This window comes from Tachyglossus aculeatus, chromosome X1 (assembly GCF_015852505.1).
Source record: "Tachyglossus aculeatus isolate mTacAcu1 chromosome X1, mTacAcu1.pri, whole genome shotgun sequence".
Taxonomy (NCBI): Eukaryota; Metazoa; Chordata; class Mammalia; order Monotremata; family Tachyglossidae; genus Tachyglossus; species Tachyglossus aculeatus.
In genome coordinates, this window is record NC_052101.1 from 110,192,270 (window position 1) to 110,206,896 (window position 14,627).

The 14,627-nt window shown below is 44.2% G+C and overlaps 1 protein-coding gene across 4 annotated transcripts in view; it reads right to left on the reverse strand.

Annotated features, from left to right (window-relative positions):
• RFX2 (regulatory factor X2) overlaps window positions 1-14,627 on the reverse strand; it is a 182,068-nt gene that overhangs the window by 124,252 nt on the left and 43,189 nt on the right. The window lies entirely within an intron of this gene.

A 14,627-nucleotide genomic window follows, 5' to 3' on the forward strand; every position in this document is an offset into this window, starting at 1 on the left:
TTCCTTTAAATCCGAACGGGAGCATATGATTGAAATGGCAGCTTTGTTATTTGTACAGCAGCAAATCAGACTATATCCTAGATGAATAATGAACCTGTACTGGCCCACAGGTTCTCCATTAAAGCCCTAACATCCATGGAAAAGGATGAAATGTGTTATTAACTTTTTGGTGAAATACTGTTATAATGTTCTCCCAGATAACAAATGGTTGAAAACCATTAATATTTCTGGCTCTCCAACAGAAGATTGAGACTAAAGCAAAAACTGGAAAGGGAGTTTTGTTTCAGTGCCATTCGGGAAGGGGAACGTGGAGGAAGTGGGCGGGAGGCGTTCTGGCTTCAAAATGTGGGACGCTGTTGGCTGTTTCCCTTGCTCCAGGTCTGCTATATTTTTTACTACTGTTTGCACGCATCTCCTCCCGCCCTCCCCCTCCACCCGCTTCCAAGTCCAACCCACACCTCACCGCAGTGGGGTGGGGGTGAACATCCTGTTGGGGCTTTGCCATCAGAGATGAAAGTTTCTGACTAGAGAATCAGCTGGGATGTGTAACATGGTGGACAGACTCAGCAGGAATCCTGAAAATAGCCAGCTAACATGGGCGGTGGAGACAACAGCAGTTACCAAGGTGGCTACTCCACCCGGCGTTATGGCACGGCATTTTATAAAATTATCATGTGTGCTCTGTAATGTGCCACATCCCTGGCCACCTACTGCAGAGAGGGCATCAAAGGACCCAAGATGGGAGCAGGAATTTGGATGGGAAAAGTGAGGGTGGCCAATCAGTGCAGAGCCCTGGAATAATAAGACAGGGACAGTAGCTAAATTCTGGCCAGAGGCTAACAGGCCAGGCAGAGCAGCATGGCCACGAGAAGCAGCATGGCTTAGTGGACAAAGCACGGGCTTGGGAGCCGGAAGGTTCTGGGTTCCAATCCCGCCTCAACCACTCTTCTTCTGTATTACCTTGGGCAAGTCATTTAACTTCTCTGTGCCTCAGTTCCCTCACCTGCAAAGCGGGGATGAAGACTGTGAGCCCCATGTGGGATAGGGACCGTTTCCAACCCTATTAACTTGTATCTACCCCAGCGCTTAGAATGGTGCCTGGCACAAAGTAAGTGCTTAACAAATACCGTAGAAAAAAAAAAGAGTGACTTAGTGAGTCACCATCTGGCACGTGAGTTGGGCAGTGACTTTGGTTACAAGCTGGCTGTCAGTCAGCGTGGCTATATGGTATGCCCTACCCACTGTGGGAACAACTATCCCACCACTAGTAAAAGCAGTATCCACATCACACTGCTAAATCTATCAGCATCAAACTACTTAACAGGAAGGAATATCTTGGGATTCAAGTACAGTAGCAGTAATTCTTGCATTTATCAAGGGCCTTCTTTGTTGCCGTAGTGAACGGTTCCCACCCTTCAGGAGCCCACAGTCTAGGTGAGGATAAATACTGAATTTAGAGAAATATTACTATTCCAATTTTTAAACTTCAACTCGTTTCAAAACTCAGATCAGAAACCAGTACAAGAACAAGAAACGGCCAACAGGAAGCAGACAGGCCCTCTGGAAGAATTTTCTGAATTTTTTTTAGGATTTGTTTTTAACTATTAAACAAGAACAGCAGGGATTAGGGCTTGCTGGTTCAGCCTAACCGATTAACAAGCTATAAAAGAGAACATATCAACTTAAGTGTTCTACCACTCTCTTTCCTTTTCCTCAAGCAATAGTTACAAAAATATTTGTCTGAAAAGTGCTTTGGGATCTTGCAGAACGTTTGGCAGAGAGAGATAATAGAAGTTGAATGAAAAAAATCCATTTTAACAAACTCATAAGAAGTCTTTTCTTGAGAACAGTTACGGCTTATATTTTAATGGACCAAACTTTCATGAAAGGGGAAAATAATCCACAGTTTGTCCTATTAAAAGTCTAAAATAATCATACACCTTGCTGAAAATAGTTCCTGAAATGGACCCAAGTATATCTGTCATGGACAGATCAAGCTCAAACACCATTTAATCAGAGAAAAACACATGCAGATGTTCAATTAAAAACTGGAGCCCACAATCTTGGCTCTGTTTGCACTGGCCCTCATTGTTTGCTAAGTAACAACGGTTGCTACGGGTAACCCAGTCCACTCCCGTTTCCAAGAGCTTGTTGCTGGGAGACCAACAGAATACTTCCCAAACCAAACAATGTCATCCCCCATGCACTCCCCTCCTTTCTCACATTAACCAGATCTAAAAAAAAAAAACACAAAATATGTAATCTATTATTTTCAGGAGCCTTAAGAGAATGGACAAATAACTTCTTCTCTATAGTAACTGGGAGGGCAAAATAGGTTTATTCTATTTGTTCTAAAATATAAGATACAGACCAGTTATCTTCTTGGAAAGTAATGTACTTTTAAAAGAGATTTCTCTTAGTATTTAAAAAAAACCCCTCACGATAAAGTGATCTTTCTTCCCAGACTTGCAAAAAGTAGTTAAAGTACTTGTTTCCCTTCAAAAGCAAAATAGCCTATATAAGTGGACTAATACACGCTGGGAGCGGAACTGTCATCAAAAGAGAACGAATAAGTTATTTAAAAGAAAGTGCCAAAGTTGGAGGACGAGACCTATAGCGAAGAAACTATTTTTAAAAATCTGAACTAGTTTTAACGTGTAAGTTGTTTTATGAAAGGGGGGACTTAGGACTCATCATTAGAAAAGCCTTTGGGGGATTTGTCGGAAGGGATGTACAACATGTGATTCACATTGAGCCAGATCTTCCACTCAAACTCAGGTGAAGCAGGCTGTCATAAAAAAGCCCCAAGGCGGCCTTACTTGCCCTGACAACGGAGGGGAGCCTTGCCAACTTCCTCCCCATCTCCCCCACCCAGTGGATACTTGGGGCACCTAGCCTACAAGGGGGATGTCAGTCTGGAAAAGCAGGGCAACAGCCACCCACAAAACAACTGCAGCAATTCTTCCATTGGGCAGTAACACTGCTGGCAGTGTTGTTTTCAACAATAGACGTTAAAAAGCCAATCTTACCTCAAAAGTGAACAGAGTTTCCCCCCCTTCACAAGAGCTAGGCATAAACTGTTAGTGGCTGCTAGACCCAGCTTGGTTGGAGGGGAGAATTCCACAGTGGGGAGGAACATAGGGCACCACTGCCTCCCTTGAACAGGGCCAAACTCAGGGCACAACAAATTGGGGCAACTGTCCAAGGCTCCACACTTTGGCCAACTGCCTCTAATCGTACAACCCCTACTTTTCCAGGACAAGGGCGATGATCCTCCCACCCAGCACCCCACACCTCACCAGCTCTCCCTTCTCTGAATGACACGTGGAGCCACTGTTTAACCTCTCTTTCCTGCCCCAACTCCAGATGCTGCCCCAATCTGGGACAAAGGCTTGGAAAATTTCTCCCTCCTCTCCTCATCTCCCCTCACCTCTACGTCCCCTCTCTGGTCTTCTCCTGAGTTTACAGCGTTGTAGGGGGATCTGGTTTTTCTGGGACACCTCCTCCTAAAGAATTGGCCTTGCCCCAGCATGCCAAGGAGGGGAACTTACATTCTGCTTACGTTTCTTTTGCACAAATGAAAAAACAGAACCCAACATAGAACTTTTTTTTTTTTTTGGCTAGGGGGTTGGAAATCCAAACAGCTTTGGTAAGATGGAATGGAAATTTAAAAAAAAATCAGCTGAAAAGCTACAGAAATGGGCTAATGAGCACTGACTGTGCACAGAGCACTATACTAAGTGCTTGGGAGAATACAATATAACAACAGACACATTCTCTGCCCACAATGAGCTTACAGTCTAGAGGAGGAGATACATTAGTATATATTACGGATATGCACACAAATGGGGCTGATGGTGGGGGGTATAGGGTGATAAAAGGGAGCAAATCAGGATGACGTAGACGGAAGTTGAAGAAAAGGAGAAGATGGCTTAGACAGGAAAGGCCTCTTCAGGGAGATGTGCCTTCAATAAGGCTTTGAAGGGCAGGGGAGAGTCATTGTCTGTCGAATATGAGGAGGGAGGGCATTCCAAGCCAGAGGCAGGACGTGGGCGAGAGGTCGGCGGTGAGATAGACAAGATCGAGGTACAGTGAGAAGGTAAGCATTAGGGGAAGGAAGTGTGTGGGCTGGGTTGTAGTAGGAGAGTAATAATAATTATTATTATTATTATGGCATTTGTGAAGCACTTACTACATGCAAAGCACTGTTCTAAGCGCTGGGGGGATACAAGGTGATCAGGTTGTCCCACATGGGGCTCACAGTCTGAATCCCCATTTTACAGATGAGGGAACTGAGGCACAGAGAAGTGAAGTGACTTGCCCAAAGTCACACAGCTGACAATTGGCAGAGCTGGGATTTGAACCCCTGACCTCTGATTCCAAAGCCCATGCTCTTTCCACTGAGCCACGCTGTGAGAGTAGTGAGGTGAGGTAGGAGGGGGCAAGGTGATGGAGTGCTTTAAAGCCATTGGTGAGGTGTTTGATGCAGAGCTGGATGGGCAACCACTGGAGGTTTTTGAGGAGTGGGAAAATATGGCCCAACTGTTTTTGTAGAAAAACGACCGGTCAGCAGAGTAAAGTATGGACTGGATTGGGGAGAGATAGGAGGCTGGGAGGTCAGCAAGGAGGCTGATACAGTAATCAAGGTGGGAAAAGATATTTTGATAGTATTGGCACCTGTCTACTTTTTCTGTTTTGCTGTCTGTCTTCCCCTTCTAGACTGTGAGCCTGTTGTTGGGGACTGTCTATGTTGCTGAATTGTACTTTCCAAGCGCTTAGTACAGTGCTCTGCACACAGTATGTGCTCAATAAATACAAGTGATTGAATGAATAAGTGATTGGATAAACGTGGTAGCAGTTTGGATGGAGAGCGAAGGGCAGATTTTAGCGATGTGAAGGTCAAACTCACAGGATTTAGTGATGGACTGAATATGTGGGTTGAATGAGAGAGAGAAGTCCAGGATAACTCCACGGTTATAGGCTTGTGAGACAGGAAGGATGGTGGTGCCATCTACAGTGATGGAAAAGTCAGGGGGAGGATGGGGTTTGGGTGGGAAGATAAGGAGTTCTGTTTTAGACATGAGATTTAGATTCTGTATATTGATTGAAACATAATCCCTTTCCAGGATAATAAGAGCTCTTCATTTTCTTGTGATTTCCATCTTTTATGAAATATGGCTCTTGGGATTGGCAACCTCAACATGGAGCAGAGAGGTCTTATTTTTTAAAGTTCTCATTCAGATGATAGCCTTAGATATAATCAAACTATCTCTGAAGAATAAAAGACTGACTCCATGCCACTAGGATTTGAACCTCAGGTTCCAGGGATTCAGAGACTTTCAAACTAGAGACTTGGGTTTCTAAGCTAGTGATAATGTTGATTAGTAGCTTCTTAAGAAAAGCGGCATGACTCAGTGGAAAGAGCCCGGGCTTGGGAGTCAGAGGTCATGGGTTCAAATCCCAGCTCCGCCACTTGTCTGCTGTGTGACCTTGGGCAAGTCACTTAACTTCTCTGGGCCTCGGTTACCTCATCTGTAAAATGGGGATGAAGACTGTGAGCCCCAGTGGGACAACCTGATTACCTTGTATCCCCCCAGTGCCTAGAACAGTGCTTGGCACATAGTAAGTGCTTATCAAATACCATTATTATTATTATTATTATTATTATTAAGGTCACTCAATGCTAGCATCTTCTGATGCTACACTGGAAGAGAGTTTGGGCAAGAAGTACAAAAAAAAACCCCATGGGCTCATATGGGAAAAAGAACTGTGCGCAGTATGGTTTTTTTTTTATCATACCTAATTTATGAAGACTGCAAAAATTCACCATAAGGCTATTCCTCAACACCAACTCTCTCCTCGACCCCCTCCAATCTGGCTTCCGTCCCCTACACTCCACCAAAACTGCCCTCTCAAAGGTCACCAATGACCTCCTTCTTGCCAAATCCAATGGCTACTACTCTATCCTAATCCTCCTCAACCTCTCAGCTGCCTTCAACACTGTGGACCACCCCCTTCTCCTCAACACACTATCCAACCTTGGCTTCACAGACTCCATCCTCTCCTGGTTCTCCTCATCTCTCTGGCTGTTAATTCTCAGTCTCCTTTGTGGGCTCCTCCTCCCCCTCCCATCCCCTTACTGTAGGGGTTCCTCAAGGGTCAGTTCTTGGTCCCCTTCTGTTCTCTATCTACACTCACTCCCTTGGTGAACTCATTCACTCCCATGGCTTCAACTATCAACTCTACGCTGATGACACCCAAATCTCCATCTCTGCCCCTGCTCTCTCTCCCTCCCTTCAGGCTCAGGTCTCCTCCTGCCTTCAGGACATCTCCATCTGGATGTCTGCTCGCCATCTAAAACTCAATATGTCTAAGACTGAACTCCTTATCTTCCCTCCCAAACCCTGCCCTCTCCCTGACTTTCCCATCACTGTAGATGGCACTACCATCCTTCCCATCTCACAAGCCCACAACCTTGGTGTCCTCCTCGACTCTGCTCTCTCATTCACCCCTCACATCCAATCCGTCACCAGAACCTGCCGGTCTCACCTCCACAACATCGCCAAGATCCACCCTTTCCTCTCCATCCAAACCGCTACCTTCCTGGCTCAATGTCTCATCCTATCCCGACTGGATTACTGCATCAGCCTCCTCTCTGATCTCCCATCCTCTTGTCTCTCCCCACTTCAGTCTATACTTCATGCTGCTGCCCGGATCATCTTTGTGCAGAAACGGTCTGGGCATGTTACTCCCCTCCTCAAAAATCTCCAGTGGTTACCAGTCAACCTACGCATCAAGCAAAAACTCCTCACTCTCGGCTTCAAGGCTGTCCATCCCCTCGCCCCCTCCTACCTCTCCTCCCTTCTCTCCTTCTCCAGCCCAGCCCGCACCCTCCACTCCTCTGCCGCTAACCTCCTCACTGTGCCTCATTCTTGCCTGTCCCGCCGTTGACCCCCGGCCCACATCCTCCCCCTGGCCTGGAATGCCCTCCCTCCATCCATCCGCCAAGCTAGCTCTCTTCCTCCCTTCAAAGCCCTACTGAGAGCTCACCTCCTCCAGGAGGCCTTCCCGGACTGAGCCCCCTTTTTCTTTTCCTCCTCCCCATCCCCCCTGCCCTACCTCCTTCTCCTCCCCACAGCACTTGTATATACAGAGTTCGGAAGTGGAAAGTGGGGTCAGGAACTTTCTCTTCTTTCCCTCCTCTCCTCCCACCATCCCCAGAGTTTCTTGTATCAGTACTACTTCAACTTCATCACCTCTGTGCACACACCCCATCCCCTCTCTCCAGCCACTCGAGAGCCCTAGTTGGATGTGTGGGCTTGAGTATGCAGCTGTGATAATTCTCTGTCCTGCAGGAGTGGGATGGATAGAAGATGGAGCTGCAGTTACCTAAACCAGGATTCCTTCTCCAGCAAAATCCTAAGGTCTACACAATGGCATCTCCTTGGTGTGAAGTCGTGACTGTACTGAGTACAGTGTTGCCTGAGAATTAGCAGAGCCTAGTGGATAGAGCATTGGCCTTGGAATCAGGAGATCTGGGTTCTCATCCCAGATCTGCCACTCATTGCTGTGGAACTTGGGCAAGTCACTTCCCTTCTCTGGGCCTCAGTATCATCATGGGGATTCAATACCTGTTCTCTCTTCCCCTTTGACTGTGAGCCCCAAGTGGGACAAGAACAACATCCATTCTTAATATTTTTCTAGACTTTAAGATCCTTGTGGGTTCTATTGTATTGTACTCTCCCAACTGCCTAGTAGAGTGCTTAGCACACAGTAAGTGTGCAGTAACTACAATTGATTGATTGTGTGTACAGTAGATGCTCAATAAATACTATTTATTGATTATGATTTTTTTCTTTATCATGTTGCTTCTTTCCTTATGTGTCTGTTGTTAGGTTTTCCTTCTCCTGCCCCCCTACCCCCTTAGACTGTAGACCAGGGATTGTTTCTGAATTATCATCCTTGTGTCTTTCCCCAAGGCTTAAACGATAAAGTGCTCAAAAAAGGCAGCAAATAATAATAAAAATATCATACACCTATTTGACATCTATACTATGTAAAAAATGGTTTTCCAAAATGCAAGGCATTCTGTTGACCTTTAAAAGGTCAAGAATCATTAGAACACAAATTCAATTAGGTCAAATAATTTTTCCTGAGGTTACTAAAACAGAATACCATGGCCTGCCCAAAAAACAAACAAATGGGTTTTGGAGCAAATTAAGCCAATGTGGTCTTTGGAAAGCCAAACGACTCGATTTAGATTAGCATATTTTGGACACATCATCAGAAGGACTAATTCTCTGGAGAAGACACTCATATTAGGAAAAGTCCAGGGAAAACGTGGAAGAGGCAGACCAGCAGCAAGATGGACAGAAACCATAACAATGCTATCGGAAGAACTGTTAGCAAGGTCACGGATTATGGCAGAAGACAGAACATTCTAGAGAAAATATATCCATAGAGTCGCTATGAATCGGAAATGGCTCAATGGCACTTGATAATAATAATAATAATACCAATCAGCAAGAGACCTGCTTCAGTAGAATAATACAGCTTTCTAACTTCACAAAGGAGCTTCAAATACATCAAAATTGTAACATGACAGAGCTCACGAAATACAGGGTTGGCTTGGTTTTCTAGAAAAAAATAGAAAATTAATCTTTGGAAGTATTTCTTTAACAATGGAAGATCACCAAAAAAGTTAATGCAACATAAATGAGTGAGCCATTAAGTCTTGCTGGGTTGAACTGTGAGGGATTCACTTTGTTCCTAGCTCATTGCCTGTGTCCTTTGAATCCCTCCTCCAGAGAGGGAGAATTCAAGTTACCTTCCTTAGCTAATGTTACGAATGTCCTTGATTGGACAAGGATGGACACACAAAGTGTATAGCCTATGATCTCCTCAGCTAGACCAGAAGGCTCTGAAAAATGTAGAGAAAAGTAACAAGGGGCAAACATGGAAAGGTTTCTTTCCACAATCTTCGACCTCATCTGAATACTTACCCTCCAAATCAAAAGAACAGCAAAAGGCATCTCCCTCTCTCTCTTTTCTTCTTTTTGTCCCCCCTCCACAATTTCTCCCTACTAAAGTATTGGCCCTAAAACAGATCCTCAAGTGGTCCAAAAAGAAAACGTCATTTTCTTCTTTACTTTAAATTAGAAAGTTGGAATGCCTCCAAAGTATGTTTTTTTAAACTAGTTGAATAGCGGCAAAGACAAGAAATTACTGTACTTCGCTTTTTTAAAGTGATCTGACCAATCAAAACCTCTTCCCCGCAGCAGGTACTCTACTTGAAAAACACTGAAGTCAGTGCTGTATTAAATGATAACAACTCAGGTTGAGGTAAGCATCACATCAACAAAAGACTTCAAAATATATTTTATTATTTTTCAGAACTATAAGCAAAATGTCCCCTTTTCTTCAATTCTTAAAATTTTTAAATGTGGTTTCACTGAGGCCCTAGTTACCACTCTCCTCCACAGAAGCAGATTGGCTTCAACTTCTTTAATAACAATAATAATAGTATTAAGTATTAATAGTATTAAGTGCTTACTATGTGCCAATCACTGTTCTAAGCACTGGGGTAGATACAAGGTAATCAGGTGACCCACATGGGGCTCACAGCTTAATCCCCATTTTACAGATGAGGTAACTGAGGCACAGAGAAGTTAAGCGACTTGCCCAAGGTCACACAGTAGACAAGTGGCAGAACCAGGATTAGAACCCACATCCTCTGACTCCCAAACCCATGCTCTTGCCACTAGGCCGCGCTGCTTCTCTACTAGGCCACACCGAAGAAAACAAGAAATTAAAGGTAATCTTCAGGCATTAGGAAATGGAATGGGATTCGAAGGATTCAAAGGATTCGACTTAGACATTCAGTTTCAGCATTTTTCACGTTTCAAATTCTATAACAATCTACCTTTGTAAACGGAGTAAAATGTACAAGCAGCATGGCTTAGTGGATAGAGCACAGGCATGGGAGTCAGAAGGATCTGGGTTCTAATCCCAGCTCCACCACTTGTCTGCTGTGTGACTCTGGCCAAGTCATTTAACTTCTTTATGCCTCAGTTACCTCATCTGCAAAATGGGGATTAAGACTGTGAACCCCACATGAGACATGGATTGTGTCCAACCTGATTATCTTGTATCTACCCCAGCGCTTAGTTCAGTGCCTGGCACACAGTAAGCATGTAACAAATACTATTTTTAAAAATAAGTGCTATTTGGATAAACGTTTCCCCTTAGAGTTTTAAAAATCAAAATGGAAAAGGGAAAATTACTATTTCATCTCTGACTAAAATAGCCATTAGTAGGTCATTCCAGTTTCCTTCTCCTGCCTCTTTCTTTCCCTTCTTAAATACAAACTACTGATGAAGTTTCCAGCAGTGAACATAAAAATCTAGGTCCCACAACACTGTTCATTCATGTTTGTTTGTTTTTACTCTCCCACTTCTACCTAGTCAGCTGTTAGGCTCTTAAAATAGCACGATGCATCCATGAACTAAGCATTCACACTTATTTCATTGCAATTTTTCATGAGTAAATGTATCAGCAGAAACAGAGCACACACACTCCTAAAGGTAGTGACAGTTATGTGAACTTGGAAAGCTAAAAGCTGAGCCATTAAAAATCTGCTGACAATGCCCATAGACCAGTGTGGTATAACAGAGTAATCTAAACACTGTGGCCGCTACCAGTGGCTCTCAAGTACAGCCATGGTTGTCATATGTGACCACCCGATTATTTTACTGGGCCAACAACATAATCCAAATAATCAGAAAGTATGTCAGTGAAAATTTCATTCTTCACATATTTTACTAAATCCTTACTTGCCTGAATACCTGCCAATTTTAAACCACTTGTTAGCCACATTTGAAAAAGAAACAACCACAAAATTTTGGTTGTCACACTAGCATCCAGAGTCAAATATTCTTTGCCCAGAGCTTAGAACAGCACTCAGCACTTAGAACAGTGGTTAGCACATAGTAAGCACTTAACAAATACCATAATTATTACTACAACTAGCTTGTGTGCTCTTCCCCAGGCAGAATTCCCATTTTCATCACTGCAAGCTACATGAAGAGAAAGATATTTGTGCAGACAGCTCATCTTCGACTTTCTTCAAATCACAATAGTAGTGCGCAGCCCAAAATTATTAGCTAATTGCTCCTCTCTACTTCACTTTGTGCTGTGTAGACCTACAGTTAAAAATCTGTTTTAGATTCATATTTAGAAGTACAGATTTGTAACCACAGCACAGCCATCTGTTGAGAGCAAAACATTCTGCCTGCCAATCCTTAATGTGACCCTCAATATGATTCTGCCTACCTGGCAGCCATTAAGACTTTGGGTTCAATACCACCAGGACTTATTTGAAAAAAAAACCCTCAAAATTCAAAAAGCTTCTTACTGCAAAGCAAGGGATGCCCTGTAAACACCTTGCAGCTCCTCGAGATCCTGGCACATGGAATAAATCACACGGACCGGTATCATGATATACAGGTAGATTTAAGGAACATGCATCACAGATGGTGGGATGCCACAGCTAAAGAGATCAATCAATAACTGGTATTTATAGAAAGCACTGTAGAGTAGAGGGCTGTACTAAGTGCTTGGGAGAGTACAACAGAATTAACAGATGTGTTCCCTGCCCAAAATAAGCTTACAGATCCAAGCGATTTAAGGCGACCTACCACAACCAAACTAAGGACTTCTCCATGTTTGGCGAGTTGTCCATCGTATTCGAAGACGACGCCACCGACGGAGAAATGTACCAATTGGTGCAGGTGCGACCGAGTTGACCGATATGAGACTGACCGTCCCCTCCTCACTCTGCGAATGCAGGATCCATTCCCCCTTGCGCTAATGGGCTTGCCGTTCTTTTAGCACCTGGTGCCGTTTTGGGCCTCTCATCGCTGTCTCACGATCTTCTCCAGGTTTCTCTTCGACAAGAGCTCCTCTATCTCTCCTGCTGAACGTCCAGCTGGCCTATCTGCTGTAGTTGCCTCCCAACTTTCAGCTCTAATGCCGTTCTGTCTGAGACTGTGCTTTACTGCAACTTTAAAGTGCCCTGTGCTCCCCTTGCTTTCATTTGTCCCTCTTCAGAACTCCATGCAGCTGTTCTTTGGGTAACCTCATGTCAACCATTCTACGCATGTCCAGCCCAGAAAAGCTGTGCTGAGGTGAACTTGGCTTCGATGTTGATAGACTGACTTCATTCCAGAGCCTCTTTGTTTGTGATCTTATCTTGCCACCACATTTCCACAAAAGGCTTCGGCCTTCGGCAGAGCAACAGACTGTCAGCTATTCTGGGAGCAGGCCAAGAGTTGGGAACTGATGGGACAGCTAAGGATTCCACCAACAACCAGGCAGGCAAAGGGAAGGTCGAGAGGAGGTACGGTTGGGGACTGAGGAAAAAGTGGGGGTAGGTTTTCAAGCCAAATATGTTGGAACTACAGAATGCTCTTTGTGCATCGACATCAAAATACTTTACAGATATCAACCGAAATTCTCTAGTCCAGAGGATGTCAAAATAATGTGAACGGGGTGGGGGAGAAGGAGGTTAGCAAGAAGGAGCAGGTGACAAGAGGGCCTTGTTTACTGTCCCAAAGTTAGGACCTTCAGAAAGCTTTTTTTCTTTTGTCACCTGTTCCTGCTGCTGCTGTTGTTTTTGCTCAGCTTTGGTGAGTATATCTGGGTTGGGGGGAAAGGCTGGGTGGGAGAGAAACCTGTTAGAGGGGCAAAAGGTATGTGAGCAGAGCAGGACTGGCTCTTAACTTCTCACCAGGAAGACAGTGAAAAGTGGGTGGCACTGGAGGGGGCATGGGAGGAACGTCCTCCCCACCACTCCAACTGGCTCCAAGCAGACAAGGGGCTGGATACAACCAACACAGCCCACACTGGTCCAGCCCAAACACAGGCCCACTAGAATTTTCTTAGTGAAATAGAGGGCTGACCCAGCCCTGTAAGGGGGGAGGTATGGGATTAGGTGCCTGGGGCAAAGAGATGGGAATTCCTCCGGTGAAGTTTTGAGATCACTGTGTAAAAAAAGAGGGAAAACTCCCGGTCTAGTGAATTAATGATACCCATAAAATGAAAGACTATAGTTATTAAGCACATAAAAGAATAAAATCCTCATAACTTCTGTGAAGTATGTTGACTATAATTATTCTGCCATTTTACAGATCAAGAATTGAGGTCCACAGATCAAATGATCGTTCATTAGGACTATTACATACTGCCATCCTAAATAGTCTTAACACAATTCACTTAATATGAAAATAATTATACTCTGCTGTTACGAGGTAATTATGTCATTAATCAAATCACCATGCCTTCCCACATATTTGTTGCAGTTTTATCTTAAAACTTCTCCGCATCAAACAGAAACTCCTTACCGTCATCTTTAAAGCACTCAATCAGCTCACCCCCTCCTACCTTACCTCGCTGATCTACTACAGCCCAGCCCACACAATTTCTTCCTCCAACGCCAGCTTGCTCACTGTGCTCTGATCTCATCTATCTCACTGCTGACCCCTTTCCCACGCCCTCCCTCTGGCCTGGAACTCCCTCCCCCTCCATATATACCAGACCACCACTCTCCCCACCTTCAAAGCCTTATTAAGGTCACATCTCCTCCTTCCTCAATTAAGCCCTCTTTTTTCTGACTCCCTCTCCCTTCAGTGTCGTCTATGAACTTGAACTCTTTGAGCACTCGGTATTCACCATACCCCTCAGTCCCACAGTACATATGTACATATCCATAAACTGTATATATATATATATGTATATTATTGTATTTGGTAAACACTTACTATGTACCAGGCACTGCACTAAGCACTGGGGTAGATACAAGCTATATTAATGTTTGTCTTCCCCTCTAGGCTATACGTTCGTTGTGGGCAGGGAGTGTGTCTACCAACTCTGTTGTACTGTACTCACCAAAACACTTAGTACATTGCTCTGCACACTGTAAGTGCTCAATAAATACCACTGATTGATTGATTAAAATGATCCCAGCAAAAATTATATTACCTACACCCACAGAATTTAAGAGAAAGGTAAACACATTAGCTAGGCAACACTAATAGTTCATTCATTCATTCAATTGCATTTATTGAGTGCTTACTGTATGCAGAGCACTGTACTAAGCGCTTGGGAAGTACAAGTTAGCAACATATAGAGATGGTCCCTATAACAGTTGGGTTTGTTGTTTTTTTTAACAGCCACGCAAGGGCATGTTTCCTTACTGCTTCTCCTCACACCCACGTGGGAAAAAAAGTTCACCTGAAATAAGCCTAAATGCTATTGGTAATTTGGTATTATAGCACTGGAGTCATTCCACTACTACTCAGTGGCAAGGCAGAAAACTGGTAGGTGAGACTGGATGAGGGGCAGATTGGATGAAAGCTACCCACTAGGGTGTGCGGTACAGGTAGAGATCTCTGACAGTTATTGACTCCGGGATCCCTGGCTTGACATCACCCTCTTTCCCCTTTATCATATTGCATTCTACTCGGCTCCTTCCACAGTCTGGTGTCTAACTCTTGGAATGCTATATTGCTAGAAGAATGGTAGAATTCTGTATGCTCAACACTTTTCCTCCTGGGAGCTGAAGTTATCTG